Source organism: Homarus americanus, unplaced genomic scaffold, assembly GCF_018991925.1.
Source record: "Homarus americanus isolate GMGI-L3 unplaced genomic scaffold, GMGI_Hamer_2.0 scaffold31037, whole genome shotgun sequence".
NCBI lineage: Eukaryota > Metazoa > Arthropoda > Malacostraca > Decapoda > Nephropidae > Homarus > Homarus americanus.
Genome location: NW_024722227.1, coordinates 20,328,438 through 20,345,124, shown reverse-complemented (window position 1 = coordinate 20,345,124; position 16,687 = coordinate 20,328,438).

Genomic DNA, 16,687 nt, shown 5'->3' with positions numbered 1-16,687 from the left:
TATATATATATATATATATGTACAGTATATATATATATATATATATGTACAGTATATATATATATATATATATATATATATGTAATAGTATATATATATATATATATATATATATATATATATATATATATATATATATATATATATATATATATATATATATATATTTCATGTAAATCCACAATGAAAACGTGGATAAGATAAATCTTGATAAAATCACACGGGAAAATGGAAACAACGGAGCACCTTAGCTTTCGTCTTTATTCAAGACATCTTCAGATGTCTTGAATAAAGACGAAAGCTAAGGTACTCCGTTGTTTCCATTTTCCCGTGAGATTTTATCAAGATTTATCTTATCCACGTTTTCATTGTGGATTTACATGAAATATATATATATATATATATATATATATATATATATATATATATATATATATATATATATATATATATATATATATATATAGAGGGACCCAAATCCAGGTCGTAAGTCCGACAAAAAAATTTTTTTTTTTTTCCCCCCCAAAAAAAATTAAAAATCTACAATGAAATACAGTACACTAAATGTAATAAATAATGAGGAATGGATACAGTACAGTAAAAGTAATAAATAATGAGGAATGGATACAGTGTGACTGAGCACTTAAATGCAGTCAGCTGAATGCACACACGGCCCCCATAATTTTCTATTTGCAAAATACATGGTGGAGATGTGCTGGGTACTTGGTTCTAAATACAGGGGCGAACACAAACACCTGTAGAGTTCTGTAGGTTCTATTCAACGGAAATATACAAGAGTGCGCTCATAAGCACGGGTAGTCCTTACACTCCTATATGGGTCAACTGACCTCACTCTGACCTCTCAGACGACATGTGGTAAGTGGTATACTAGTAGCTTCCAGATGTCGCCAGGCACATTCATCTAAGCGTGTGGTGACATGAAACGGGCATTGCCACACGCTACTGACTAGAGAAATAATGTGTATATATAGAGTACATACATGGTATACATACAACATACATAATATACATACACCCCCCCCTATACGCTCATAGCAAAGTCTTGAGCGGACCTTTTCTTATGGATCCGTTCTGAGTTCTGAGCGTCAAGGGGCTTGATCACTGGGACTCAGCACTGGTGGCAGGGTCAGCGGGAGGTGTTACGGGGCGGAGGAAACGGCGGTTCCTCCACCCCACACGTCCACTGGGTAACTGCACCTGGTAGTCCCGTGACCTGCCGAGACCCATGACTACGCCCACTTTGTCCCAACGTAGGGAGGTCGGGTCCTGGACACGGACTTGGGTGCCGACACTCAACCCGGGGAGAGGACGGGCGTGGTTGTTGTGTCAGGCGACGACGTCTTGAATACGTTCGGCGGCTCGGCGATCAAAATCCTCTGTCTTGGCCTGCCACTCCTTGGAGGAGGATTGAGGGTGAGCAGGGACACAAGAACGGAGGGGGCATCCATACAAGACCTGGGCAGGGGAGCGTCCGGTGTAATTGGATGTGTTGCGGAGCTCAAGGAGACCCTGGTCGAAGGCCTCGCAGTCAATATTCCCAGAAGGAGCCACTTTGAGGATGAGGTGCTTCAGGGATTTGACAACAGCCTCAGCGTGGCCGTTGGACTGCGGGTAATGAGGCAGTGACAACACATGCTGGACTCCCCGTTGGTCGAGGAACGCAGCAAAGTCCCGGCTTGTGAACTGGGGCCCTCCGTTGGTTCGCAGGCGCGCACAAACGCCCATGTAACGGAAGTAGTGGCGGAACTTACTGATGGTGGCAGCAGACGTCGTGTCATTACCGCACTTGATGACAACCGGCCAACCAGAGAGACGGTCGACGATAACCAGGAAGGACTCTCCTGACACAGAAAAAGTCGGCCGACACAGACTCAAAGGGGCGGGTGGGGTTGTCGTCACTCATGAAGGGTTCCTGCTGCTGGCTGGGTTGTAGTACTTGGCGGGGCTTACACGCCTGGACAGCATTGGAGATGTCGGGGTCGATGCCAGGCTGGAACACAGTCTGTCTTGCACACCGTTTGATGGCCTCGGCTCCACGGTGACTGTCGTGGAGGCGAGCCAAGGTGTGGGTTTGTGAAGCAGCAGGGACAACTACCGAAGGAGAGGTGTCACTGGCCAGAGGTAGGGGTAGTTGCTGCTCCCTTCGTGCACCCTGTTGGCGTATTTTACCTCGAGAATCTGTGTTGGGAAGTCCTGGGGGATGATGGCCTACTCTTGGCAATGTCTGTAGGACAGCAAAGGAGTCGGGACACCATTATGCACGTCAATCAAGGCTTGACACGACCTGTTGCCAAAGGTGACATGTACATAGAGTGAACCTAGGGCTGGGGCCATCTGTGAACCATCTGCCGTGACGTGGAGGTCCTTGGGAGGCGGTCCTAGATCACTTGGAGAGAGCCCCAAGCATTGCAAATGCTAAGGACCGATGACCGTAGCCTCAGCGCCCGTGTCGGGCAGCATCTCGAGACAGGATGACACACTGTCGTAGGTCACGATGATGCTGATATGCTGGGGGACTTTGGTCCTGGGACGCGAGGAGTACACCCTCCTAATGTGGGTCGGGCTTTGTCCAGGGTCGTCGTACCTCTGATTTGGCGACTGTGGGCGGCCCTCACTGGTGGAAGTGCGCTGCTGCTTCCGCCGACGCTGTCCCTTGGGTTTGTTGGTCGGGCAACACTTGTCATAGTGGCCCAGACGACCACACACATTGCACTCGACGCGTTTGGCTGGGCACCGTACTGTAAGTGACCAGTGGCCCTTGCGGTCACAACTGTCGCAGATAGACTCAGCAGCTGGATACGTGTGTTCCATGCTGCCTACCACAGTTGTTGCAAAGGGAGCCGGGCGTGGGCGTGGTGGGCGTAGGCGTTGGAGCAGACATCTTGTCTTTCTTGTATTGGGACATAGCCCGTACGGCTGTAGGGGGAGCTCGGATGGCAGCCTCATAGGAGCGACAAACTGTCAACACATCCTTAAGAGGAGAGGAAGAGTCGAAGGAGGTGAGGCGTTGGACAAGCTCCTCGTCCTTAACACCCATCAGGATCACCTGCTTCAACTGGGTCTCCTCGCACTGCTGGTGGTTACCAGGACATATGTCTATCTCTTCCGAGGCTCTCTTGAGTCGTACGTAGAAATCATCAAAAGTCTCGCCCTCCATCTGTCTACAGCTAAACACTTCCCTCCTGCGGAGAGTTTCATTCCGCTGACCTTTGATGTGTCGTTCTAGAACATCCAGTACCTCCTATACAGACAACAAAGACGTCGGGGGCACTTGCAACGTATGTTCCAACACATGCTGCATTCCCAAAGACAGGCACATACGTAGCTGAATGAGTTGTTTAGGCTGTGGCAAGCTCTGGAGATCCACCATTGTAGCATAATCAGTCCACCGTCGCTGCCGCTCACGAAAAGTCTGGAAAGTCTCATCAGGCTTCAAGGTGGGTGGGGGTTGGACAACCACTTTGGTAGAGGGCGTTGACGAGGTATCTGAGCCAGTCGGTACCGGAGTAGTGGAAGGGCCAAGGGCTTGATTAGCAGTGAGGCTAGATATCAAAGCTGCAAACCGTTCATTATCTTCCAATCTCTTTTGGTGGTCCTCAGCATGTCTTTTCGCTTCGTCCTGACGCATTTCCTCCCTCATAAGCTTCATCAGAGCAATTATCTCTGAGGACGAGGCTGAAGGTCGAGGGGTGTGGCTGGGAGATATGTTGGGAGAGGGTGGGGCTTCGCGCTCTGACTGGTCATCCATCTCTGTAGAGCTGTCATCCGTCTGATTCATCCAGGCGCTAGGGACACCCCTGCGTGAGGCCCGGGGCATAATTACTTTATCTGTATACTGTATTGTATCTCAAATCAGTGTTGACTGGTCAGCCCGTCGTATCAACCAGATCTGAGACAACAAAATTAATTGAATACACAGATAAGTAACTTATATAGATATACTGTATATATATATATATATATATATATATATATATATATATATATATATATATATATATATATATATATATATATATATATATATATATATATATATATATATATATATATATATATGAAGAAATGACTGCGGTCAGTGTGTTCGTGCGTGGGTTGGTGTGTGTAGGCGCGGTGGAGCGCAGAGGGAGGCGAGGCGGTGGGGGTTGAGTTACCCTCGAGGCAGCCTGGAACGGTCGCGCTGACACACCACTCTTCACAAATGCCCTATATCAGCCTTCCACCTTAGGGAATCCTTTAAAACAAGGACACACACTTTAACACTACACACACACGAGGGGCACTTAAAGACACTTCACAGGAAATTGCACTCACTGCACACTACTCAAAACTCGTTGGTAATTCAAACGACTTTTTGTGGGAGACAATGGCGACAGATGACGGAGTTGACGGAGGAGGTCTACCAGCCTTGATTTTCCACGAACGCACTTATTTCCACTTAATCGATCACTTGATACTCACTGCGCCATGGAGATGTTAGGGGTACTTGGTTCTAACTACAGGGGCGAACACAAACACCTGTTGAGTTCTGTAGGTTCTATTCAACGGAAATATACAAGAGTGCGCTCACAAGTGCGGGTAGTCCTTACACTCCTATATGGGTCAACTGACCTCACTCTGACCTCTCAGGCGACATGTGGTAAGTGGTATACTAGCAGCTTCCAGATGTCGCCAGGCACATTTATCTAAGCGTGTGGTGACATGAAACGGGCACTGCCACACGCTACTGACTAGAGAAATAATGTGTATATATAGAGTACATACATGGTATGCATACAACATACATAATATACATACACATGGAGACTATATTAATTGGAAGAAGCAGAAGAGGAGACGGCTGGGTGGGTCATCAATGTCGCTTTCTTCAGACAGGTTTATGTACTGTAGAAACTTGCTGGTTGAAGGTATTGGATCATCTTGAGGGAGTGAAGAGGCATCATTGGTGGGGCGTGAGGAGACAGCACTGGGGGACTTCTTGAAATAGATGTCCAATTTGACTGCACAGTTTGCCTTTTCTTTTCATTATAAATCTCCCTGTAGCAAGCTAGTGACTTGGACCATTCTGTCAACTTTGGCATAACGCTCATAATTTTGATACATGCCATCAAACATTTGCATTCCTTTATTAATTGTAGCAAATGCCTCTGCCATATGTTTCACTGAAAACTTTTTGGGGGGGTGCAGGTTCTTCTTCTACATTTTGTCTCTCTTCTTCCTCTGCAATTTTCTGTGCATCTAGTTCAATAAGATCCTCGCTACTGAGCTCTTCTGCTACACTTTCAACCAACTGTCCAACATCTTCATTATCAATTTCTAACTCCAGCTGTTTACCTAACTCCACTATCTTGTTACTAATATCCGAAATAACTTCATTTTCATTAACTCCTTTGAAACTGTATGTCCGCTCAGGCATGCACTTCCACAATAATCCAGTCTCATCCACATTGAATATTTGCTCAGGCAAATAATTCCCTTCCACAATCACTTCATCTAACCCCCCCTTAAAAGCTTCGGCAGCACCAACATCGGCACTAGCTGCCTCTCCACTCACCTTAACATTGTGTAGACTGTAGCGTTTTTTAAATCTATCAAACCACCCATGACTTCCTGTAAAGGTTTGATCACATTCATCTCCTGCCTGCTCCTCCAGGCTTTGGAACAGGCTTCTTGCTTTAGCCTGTATGGTTAGAAGACTTAAGGGTACACGCTTCTGTATCTGGCCTTCTATCCATACCACCAATAATTTTTCCATATCGTGAATAGAACCTTGTCTTCTCTTTGATATTATAGTTCCCTTTATAGGTGTTGTTCCTTTCACTACTTCACGAATACGTTCCTTGTCCTTCAGAATAGTGGACATAGTCGAGTGTGAGAAACCTAGGTCACGTGAGATTGTGCTACAGTTTTTCCATTCTCATTCTGTGTTACTATCTTCATTTTCATCTCAAAAGTAATTGCCTGTCTCCTTTTCTTTGGAGCACCACCAGCACTCTCACTTTTACGCTTTCCAGTCATTATAAAATCAATTAAATATGATAACGAAAGTTTACAGCGCGATCAGTATAGGATACGATAGCCAAACACAAACTAAGCGCTCCACTGAGTGAGTGTACCCACGAGACGCGCCACCCTCTCGCCCCGGACGGAAACGTTTCGGTATAGAAAATGCGCGCGTCATTTTAAAATATTTTTGGTCACGACGGTCGCGGTTGTATGTCCCGACGGACGAACGGTCAGAGCAGGTCGTAAGTACCAATGGACGTAAGTCCATGTGGTCGTAAGTCGGGGACTACCTGTATATATAATATATATATATATATATATATATATATATATATATATATATATATATATATATATATATATATATATATATATATATATATATATATATATATATATATATATATATATATATATATATATATATATATATATATATATATATATATATATATATATATATATATATACTATTTTAGTCTATCGAACCCTCAAGGAATCGAACCCTACTGGGTGGACTAGGGAACGCTTACCGGCTAGGCCACAAGGACACTAAAAGCAGTTCTAGACACCACATGACACCACATAAGAGGCACGGGCAGTTTCCCAATGAGGTTCACGGCTCCATCAGCTCGATGAACAGGCTTTGTGTGAAATATAACAGAGTCTAGAACTGCTTTTAGTGTCCTTGTGGCCTAGCCGGTAAGCGTTCCCTAGTCACACCCAGTAGGTCGAGGGTTCGATTCCTTGCTGGTGGGGTCGTTGATTATATGTTCAAAGTCCGCGTGTTATATGGACTAAAAATGAAATATATATATATATATATATTTCAACATTGAAAATTGTTGGGTTAATACAAATACTGTACTGTAATAGGTACAACTGGATGATTGTGAATTCCTTTTTTTTTCTTTTTTTTTTCTTTTTTTTACGGGGATTAGCCCACCCGGGCACAGGTCGCTGACCCACATCGGGGCTTGGGGGGCGAAAATGTAATAATAATAATAATTCATAGTAAATAAAATTTATAATAAAATACTGTATACAAAATTGAAAATAAAATAATAAATTAATAATGATAATTATAATAATAATGAAAAATTTAAATTTAAATTTATTTGTTGTGTTGTCAATAGTAAGAGAAACAATTGAGAACCTGCAATTGTGTGTAAATGAGGCAGAAAGTCAGATGAGCAACCTGGGACTTGGTCACAATTTTTGTGATGCTGTATGGCAGCACTGTCCACCATTAGACAACACATTATGCTTCCAATATCTTCCCAGGCAGTAGTACCTCCCTGTTTGGTAGCTGCCTACACCTCCATTCTCAAAAGTTGCAAATGTAGAACTTCCAATGGTTCAGAAACGGGTTGAGTAACATTGCCCAGAAAGCCTAGAATCACATCGACCCTATGTCAAACAATACTTTCTGGGGTAACAATACAATGAAGAATTGGCAGAATTCTTTTCCACAAATGTTGCAAACAGTATGCTCAATAAAATACTGTACAATTTTTTATACAGTATACTCGCAATTTAACGGAATCAGATAATACCATATTTTTCGTTGAAAGACGCACTTTTTATGACAATATATACCTTGAACATTACCATGCGTCTTCCAGGATGTTAGTTGATAGTTGTCGCAGAGGTTTCCTTAAAAACACTGTTACCTCATTACAGTACTTAACAATTACACGTATTCTCTCTACAGTACTATAAAACTATTGATTTAACTAATATTGTTGATATACTGCGAAAAAAATAAAATTAACCCTTGCTGCTGTGCGGTTTGTTTACTAATGGCAGTGGTGGGACAGTGCCATCTATTGAGGAATTGCTAAAGGTTGTCTGCTGCTCTCAAAGCGCAGGAATGTTTGTTTCTTCATACGTAGGCTCTCACATTTGGACACCCATTTAGACTGTAAAATCCTCGCAAATTTACAATCTTCCAAATTTTAATACAACTTCCTATGGAGAAAATTAATTTCAGTCAGGTACTTTTGATATTTGCCTAAATTTTGCCGTTGTAGTGGCTCCTCTCCCCTACAACTTCCAACTGAGCTCCGGCCGCGCGCCGACCAGCCAATCAGCGTACAGCAAGCTACGCCGAGAGACTAGGTCTATGCAGAGGACGTAGGGGTACGATCGCCGACCTAGTCTCGACCATCAACCTCCAGTTCAGGATCAGAGCGTTTCACACCTTACGCTTGAGCCGCTGTGATTGGTCCTCTCGCTACGCGCACCCCAAATCCTGATCCTCGTAAATTGTATAGATACGGCCACGCCTGCCCAGGGAGAACATTCTACACTCAGCTACTGGACCAGCAACATCTCTCACAGCTCCTCACCTAGTCACTCCTAAGCACTGCGCTGTACAACAATATATATACAGAAAGCGCATTGTGAGTTTCTGTCCTACCTCATTCCTGAGTGGCTACATCTACATGTACGTACGTTTGTGTGCCCATACAAAGAGATAATAGACAACTAAAGAGAATTGACAACTGGCCACATACAGTACGCTACAATTGGTGACCCCTGGAGCCGTGAATACCACACTCCTTTCTGCTGCCGTACTACTAGACCTGAGAAGATCGTCCTGCCTGCTGCCAGCCTAGGCCAACCGCCTACCTGCACCACCCACTACTCCACAACGACACCATCTCACGACCGTTAGGTTTATAACGCATTAGTCTGTTCTCCCCACTGGCGGTGTGAGTGACCCACATCACAGCTGGAGAGCAACTATTGTGCGATATTCCAAACGTGGTTGGAGCTCTTTTGCCTATTCTCCTATTTTTCTTTTGTTTTTTTAGTTCTGGCCTAAGGACCTGCACCCTAAAAAGTGTATTCGTCCCGAAGTCCCCCCTGCAACTGTTCACCTCCCTCCCAGGAGATTGTGAACACGGAAGGGGGTCGGAACAAGCACCCATCCCTCATCCTTCCCTAACAGGTGTGATATACTCCCACATGAATGGACGGACGGATCTCTCTACCAACCTTCAACCACAACGTAGAGGACTGGTTAGTTCATGTCGAAGCAGCTCTCATCGGCTCTACAGCTACAGACGGGTAAAAGTACGGCGCCCTGCTCTGCTCCTTGCCCACTGAAGTCGCCACACAAGTCTCACAGACCATCTCCAACCCTCCAGAGAACAACAAATTCGCCACTCTGCAGGATGCCTTAAAAACGCATTACCAACGGACCCGCTCCAATCTCCTGCAGAACCTATCTTCCATCTCCCTTGGAAACTCAACTCCGGGATTTCTCTGGGAAGAGATGTGCAGGTTGAATTCCCGGTACACAGACAGACTTCCTGACTCTATCCTGCGCCAGCTTCACGCACAAAAACTACCCACAGAAGTACGCAACATCCTGTCCGCAGTAGATTACTCTACGACACCAGAACTATATGCAACCGCGGCAGACAGAATTTTCAACGAGTGCGCTGCTGCACCCCTTGCTGCCACGGTCACACCAGTACCTACCACCGAACTTGTCAGCCGGGTCAACACCCCTCAGCCGAGCAATACCTCACAAGACATCAAGGACCTGTTGCAAACCTTGAACCGCAGGATGGACACCATTGAGCAGTTCTGCTCCTCCATACCCACTGCTGTGCCAGTTCCTGACTCACGCACCACGCCCTACAAGTTCCGACGCACAGCAGCCAGCCCCCAGCACAACAAATATACCCTCTGCTGGTATGACCAGACTTTCGGCCGCAATGCTCGAAACTGTGAGCCCTATTGCACCTATTCGGGAAACGGCAACACCGGAGGCTGGTAGACGCCTCAGCCTCCGTCCCTTCAGGCGTCTCATTACTGCACGTCACCGACCTCACCTCTGGCAAGAAGTTCCTCATCGACACAGGTTCATCGGTCAGCCTTATCCCTCCCTCACTACAAGACAAGTCAAAGCAACCCTCTTATGACCTGTTCACTGCCAACGGTACCCCCTTCGCCTCCTACGGCGTATGCACCCTCGCCTTAGACCTCGGTCTGCCCAAGACTCTGCGTTGCTTATTCATGATAGCAGACATGTCTCAACCCATCCTTGGTTTTGACTTCCTCACCTTCCACAAGCTCGGCGTCAAACCAAGTCATCTATGCCTCATCCATGAGCCTACAGCACGCAAGATCCAGGGTTCTCGTGCCAGATACACTGACACTATCACCTGTCTTGCACCTTCCAACGAGTTCTCCTCCCTGCTCGACGAATTCAAGGAGCTTTTCTCACCCCGAGTCTCCCTACCTCCACCACCTACATCGGGAATTTTCCACCACATCGAAACCAAAGGACCACCAGTCTTTTCACGCCCTCGCCGCCTGCGCCCTGAGCTCCTGAACACAGCCAAAGTAGAATTCAACAAACTACTGCAAGACGGCATCATTCACCCTTCAAGGAGTCCCTGGGCATCGCCTCTTCACATGGGTCCTAAGCAAACACCCGGCGAGTGGAGGGTGTGTGGCGACTACAGAGCCCTGAATCTCGTCACCAAACCTGACAGGTACCCTATTCCGCATGTCCAGGACTTTCACCACAAACTTCATGGCAAGACTATCTTCTCGAAGATCGACTTGGAGCATGCCTTCCACCAGATCCCAGTAGCACCTGCAGATACCCAGAAGACAGTCATCACCACTCCGTTTGGACTCTTAGAGTACACTTTCATGAGTTTTGGCTTACGCAATGCAGCACAGACTTTCCAGAGGTACATGGACCATATGCTTCGCGACCTCGATTTTGTCACCGTCTACATTGACGACATCCTCGTCGCATCTTCGACGCCTGCCGAGCACCGCCACCACCTACAACTCCTTCTCCAACGCCTGCAGAACAAGAACATGAAAGTTCATCCTGCTAAGTGCGTCTTTGGAACCTCGGCCATCGATTTCCTCGGTCACAGAGTCTCACCCAGTGGCATACAACCCCTACCACAGAAGATAACTGCGATTAGGGAGTTCCCCAAACCTGAATCGGCGAAGAAACTCCGAGAATTCCTGGGTTTAGTCAACTACTACCACCGCTTCATTGACAAAGCTGCCCCCCTACACGACCTTCTCAAGGGACGCCCAAAGAAGTCTCACAAGTCTCTCGTGTGGACTCAAGAGGCTGCCATGGCATTCACCACTATCAAACAGCACATTACACGCCTCACCCTCCTGGCCCACCCCGCACCTAACGCCCGGACCACTCTCACAACAGACGCTTCTTCTACTGCTGGACCCGGAACTGTGAAGACCGCCCTCTCCCTTGTGCCATTGTTGGCCATCTTCCCGGACCGGACCACCCACGACTGTCATCGTCCACAACAACTCACGAGCGTTCTCGGTTTATCGAGCATTAGCTTGCCCTCCCCACTGGTGGTGTGAGTGACCCACACTCCAGCTGGAGAGCAGTTATAGCGCGATATTCCCGGCGTGGTTTGAGCTCTTTTCCTTCTACTACTATTTTTCCTTTTTCGCTCTGGCCTAGGGACCTGCACCCTCAAAAGTGTATTCGTCCTGCGGTCCCCCCTGTAACTGTTCACCTCCCTCCCAGGAGATTGTGAACACGAAAGGGGGTTGGAGCAAAACCCATCCCAGCCGAGTCTTTCCAGGAAAACCGTGATCGTGCGGGTCCACCTGGAAAGAGGGTAGCAATCCTTATCCTTCCCAAATAGGCACACTTAGCTCACGTCTATAAGTGAGCAGTCACATACACTAGGAAGTAGGCTTCCCCAACGGGGCTCCGGGAGAGAAGCTCAGGAACCACTCTACGACCACCAGCCAGTGGGGAGTGCTGAAATTCCTCTGCTACTTACTCAACCGGAATAGGTAGGATTTAATAATTAAAAAAATAAATAAATAAATAAAAACGGTTATGGAGCGCGTACGCCCTCCTAACCGCGACCCCCGCCTGAACCGCCAACCTGACGACCCGAACTACGACAGGCTCCGCACAGAGAAAGCGGACCAGTTACGCGCCTTCAATGAAGCCCTGAAAAGTAGGAACACTGCCACCACCTCCAACAACTCCACCACCACTGCCACCGCCACTGAGGACAACTGGACGAAGGTAGAAAACAAGAAACGCCGACGTGCTTTTTCGGGAAACGAATGCTGTCAAGCAGCCCAAAAGGCACCCATCACCACCACCAGCTCACCTCCAACGACACTGCCAAAATTCCTGATCACGAAAACGGACACAAAAACCACATATGCCGCCATCACAGAGATGGAAAAGCTAAATCCACTGGCCAAGTTCTCAGTGCGGCCCAACCTAAAGGGGGAGATGATCGTTCACCCAAAAGACAAGGACTCCGCCACCACCCTCGACACTTACCTGCAAAACACCACCACCGTTGCATCAACCAAGCTAGACCCCGCCCAGAAACTGATGAAGTCGGTAGTCCTCCGGTACCCAAAGGAACTACCTCTCGAACCCCTGGAGAACCACCCGAAGATCTTAAAAGCCGAGAGATGCTCTCCCCTGTCCGACAAGACGGCCACCACCAAACAAGTGCTCATAACGCACTACGGCTCACCCCCCAGCACCATAGACCTCAAAACCTGGGGGATCTACGAAGTGAGGCCCTTCGTCCCAGAGCCCCTGCGGTGCTTCAGATGCCAGAAATACGGGCACCATCAGACAAGGTGCACGTACAAGGAAATCTGCGCAGTCTGCGCACAGAAGCACGGCACACACTCCTGCCTCACCAAGTTGAAAAATGGGGAAAAAATTGCCCCCAAGTGTGCCAACTGCGGGGGCAAACACCACGCCTGGAATCCTGGATGCTCCGAGAGAACAAAGAGGGTCCAGGCAAACCGACCAGCAGCAAGACCGGCCCCCACCGCCTACACACCAGCCCCACCAAGTACCTTCGTGTGGGGAACCCAAAGGCCAAAACAACAAAGACAACCTCCTCAGCCGGTCAACACCCAAAGTGCAGCCCAGTTTCCTGGCCTCACTACGGCCACACCTCAGCCACCCAAGCAGCAGACAACGACAACCACGAGAAAGACAAAAGAAGCACACACCAAGGCACCAGAAGGAATGATACACGTATCAGACCTAGCCAAGGTACTGACAACCTTCGCGGAGGGCCTAGCCGGACTACTGGGCCACAAGATCCAACCCACACAGCTCCAAACACTCATGGGGAGCGTCCTCGGGCAAGTCGCCACAGCTCCAGCCACCTCAGTGGAGGAAGCCACGCCGGTCCTCACACGAGTGACAGCCGAGGTACACTCTACACCGAAGAAGGCCACCAGAGAACCCAAGATACCGACAGCTCCCAGAAAGAAACTGGACGTTTCAACTCCCCTGAACCGAACCACGGCCCAGAAGGCAAAAACCACAGAACACGAAGATATGAACCTGATCCAGTTGGAATCGAACTTGGACATCTCCATCGAGGACCACCAGAAGTCCCCGATGAAACAGTGGTGGAAAACATCAGCACCCTGAACATCCTAACATGGAATGCTCAGGGCATCAAAAACAAGAAACACCTCCTACAAGAAGCAGCAGCCAAGGACGAGCTTGACATCATACTGCTACAAGAAACACTTCTACAAGAACACCACTGTTTCAAATTCAGTGGCTACAAGACATACAGGAGGCATTTCACGCAGGCGTCAACAAGAGGATGTATGATCTTGGTCAAGTCAAGCATACCCTCCGCCGATGTCACGCAGCAATTTCCATGTGGGGAAAACATCGAGACACAGGCCGTCAAAGTAACCCTCCAAGAACGGTAATTAACTGTTCACAACATCTACAAGAACCCAAGGGGCTCACTGGAGGTTACTCAATTATTTGCTTCGGCCGCTGACCACGCCACACTCATAGGAGGGGATTTCAACGCACATCATCCCTTCCTAAGCTCGGCAAGCCCCACAAATGAAGACGGCCTACACCTATACACCACCTTTCAAGATACACCCGAGATCTGCCTCCTGAACACAGGAGAGCCCACCCACACTAGGGGAGGAAGGCTAGATCTAACCTTCGTCTCCAGTGCACTACAGCCTTCGGCCTCCTGGCAGATACACCCCACGCTGACCAGCGACCACTTCGCCACCCTAACAACGCTGAAGGTGAACAAACTCCCCACTCCACCCCCCCCGAGATGGAGATACAATACCCAAAAGGCAGACTGGGGACTCTTTAAGAAACACCTGGCTAAGTGGCGCGAAAAATCACAGCCGGCCGGCGCAGCACCCGTGGATGAGAAAACCCTCCACCACCAATTGGTCGAGGCGTTTCACCAAGCGGCAGAAGAGGCTATCCCAAAAACAAAACCCACATCACGACAGTACAATGATTACTGGTACTACTGTCCCAGGGTGAAAGAACTCAACCACAGAGTGAACATGGCCCGAAGAAACTACAGGAGACATCTCACGGAAACAAACAGACATCTCCTGCAAGTCATAGTTAAGGATACCAGGGAGGAGAAGGAAGAAATAAAAAACGTAAGCTGGCTCAAGTGGTGCTCCGAACTGAACGAGCACACCTCCCTTGGCAAGATGTGGGCCCAGATCCGAAGGGCATCTGGGAAGGCAACACCACCACCACCAACCCATCCCAACCCAGAAGAGGAAGCCGAGAGACTTGCAAAACTGTTCTCTGACCGAGCAGCAACGAAAAACCTCCCGAGACAGGCGGAGGAGACACAACGGCGTCTGCGACAGGTCAGACTCCAGATGATCGAAGAGGCCTGCAACAGTGAAGATGACACTGACAGACCTTTCAACCAGCAAGAACTCCAGAAGTCGCTAAAACGAAGCAAGGACACAGCACCAGGGGCCGACAGGATAACCTACTCCATGCTTTCTCATGCCGGTACAGCCGGACACGAGGCTCTGCTACAAGCCATCAATGCTTCGTGGACAGCACAAAGACTCCCACCGGAATGGAAGAAGGCAGATATACAGCCCATTCCGAAGCCCAGAGAACCAGACAAACCGAGGCCCATCTCCCTTCTCAGCTGCATAGCGAAGACGGGAGAAAGAATGGCTCTCAACCGACTCAAGTGGAAAGTAGGCAGCCCACACCCTCACATCTTTGCTTACACCGAGAACACCGGCACAGGCAACAACATCGCCGAGATACTCAGCACAGTGGACTACAAACCAGCTCTGGTGGTCTTCCTCGACCTGGAAAAGGCCTTCGAACTAGCAAATCCACTGGCCATTACAACGACGCTCGCTGAAAAAGGCGTCAAAGGAAGGTTGCTGGGGTGGATCCAGAACTACCTCACACAGAGAGAAGCAAGAGTACGCTTCCAGGGAGCAACCTCAAGCTACAGGGTCCATGAAAACGGAACCCCACAAGGAGGCATCCTCAGTCCAATGCTGTTCAATGTCCTGATGGAAAATCTAGTCAAACTTCCTTTCAGACAAACAGCCAAGCTCCTATGCTATGCAGACGACTTACAGCTTATAGTAAGAGGATCAAACAGACTAGCCAACACGCACTCCAACTTATAGAAGAGGAGTGCAACAGACTTGGACTCAAGATAAATCCAGCCAAGTCGAAAGCGATGGCCATCTGCACAGACACACCAGACAAGATGCTCTCCATACAAAACACGCCGGTAGTCTGGACCAACACCCACCAGTGTCTTGGAATCTGGTTTGACCAGAAACTCACCTTCAAGCCGCAACTCGAGTATCTCAGGCACAGGACGAAGAGCAGACACAATATAATGAGGTCGCTCACCAGCAAATCCGCAGGAGCAAACCTTCATATGCTCAAAGCCTACTACACGGCCGCCATCAGATCGCTGGTAGATTACAGTGCTCCAGCACTCATTGGACTGAGAGAAGACCAAATAGCTAAGCTAGAAGTCATCCAAAATAATGCTCTCAGGACCATGCTCGGAGCACCCATGTGGACCAGAATTTGCAATTTGCAAATGGAAACCGAACTACCACCCCTGGCAGTACGAGTCAAGCAGGTGACAGCCGGTCTCCTCGCCAAAATCTGTAGATCAGATAAGCCCACAGTTGCCAAAATCCGAATCAGTGCCTCCCTCCACCTCGACCACAGAGTGCGAGGGGCCACCTGGTCGCACGAGGCAAGCGAGGTCATCCGACACCTGCAAGCAGAAACACTCGTCAAGAACAACCAAGACACACGAGACAATGGTTACGTTGTTCCTCCACCATGGAGCCCTCCACCAGCCACATTCAAAATCACCGACCTAGGCGATAGTAAAGCCAACCTCCAGAAGGAGGACCTGAAAAAAATAACTCTCCAAGCCATAGCCACCGAGACACCGGCTGATGCAGCATCATACTTCACAGACGGCTCGGTGGACCCAAAACATCATAGATCCGGAGCGGCCTTCTACACCCAAGGTCAGACCCTCCGATGGAGACTTTCCAATGACTGCTCCACCCTACAAACAGAGCTGGTAGCAATCTCAAAGGCCCTACAACACGCTGCAACACAACACAACAAGTCCATCATAATTCACACGGACTCGAGATCGGCCATGCAGGCACTGCAACACAGTCAACCAAGACACAACGTCCACATCATTACCTCGATCCTCGCACAGCTACAGGAACTCCAAAGCCAAAACCGCCCAGTCGTCTTACACTGGATTCCCAGTCATGTAGGGATCGGAGGAAACGACGTGGCAGACGAAGCAGCCAAGGC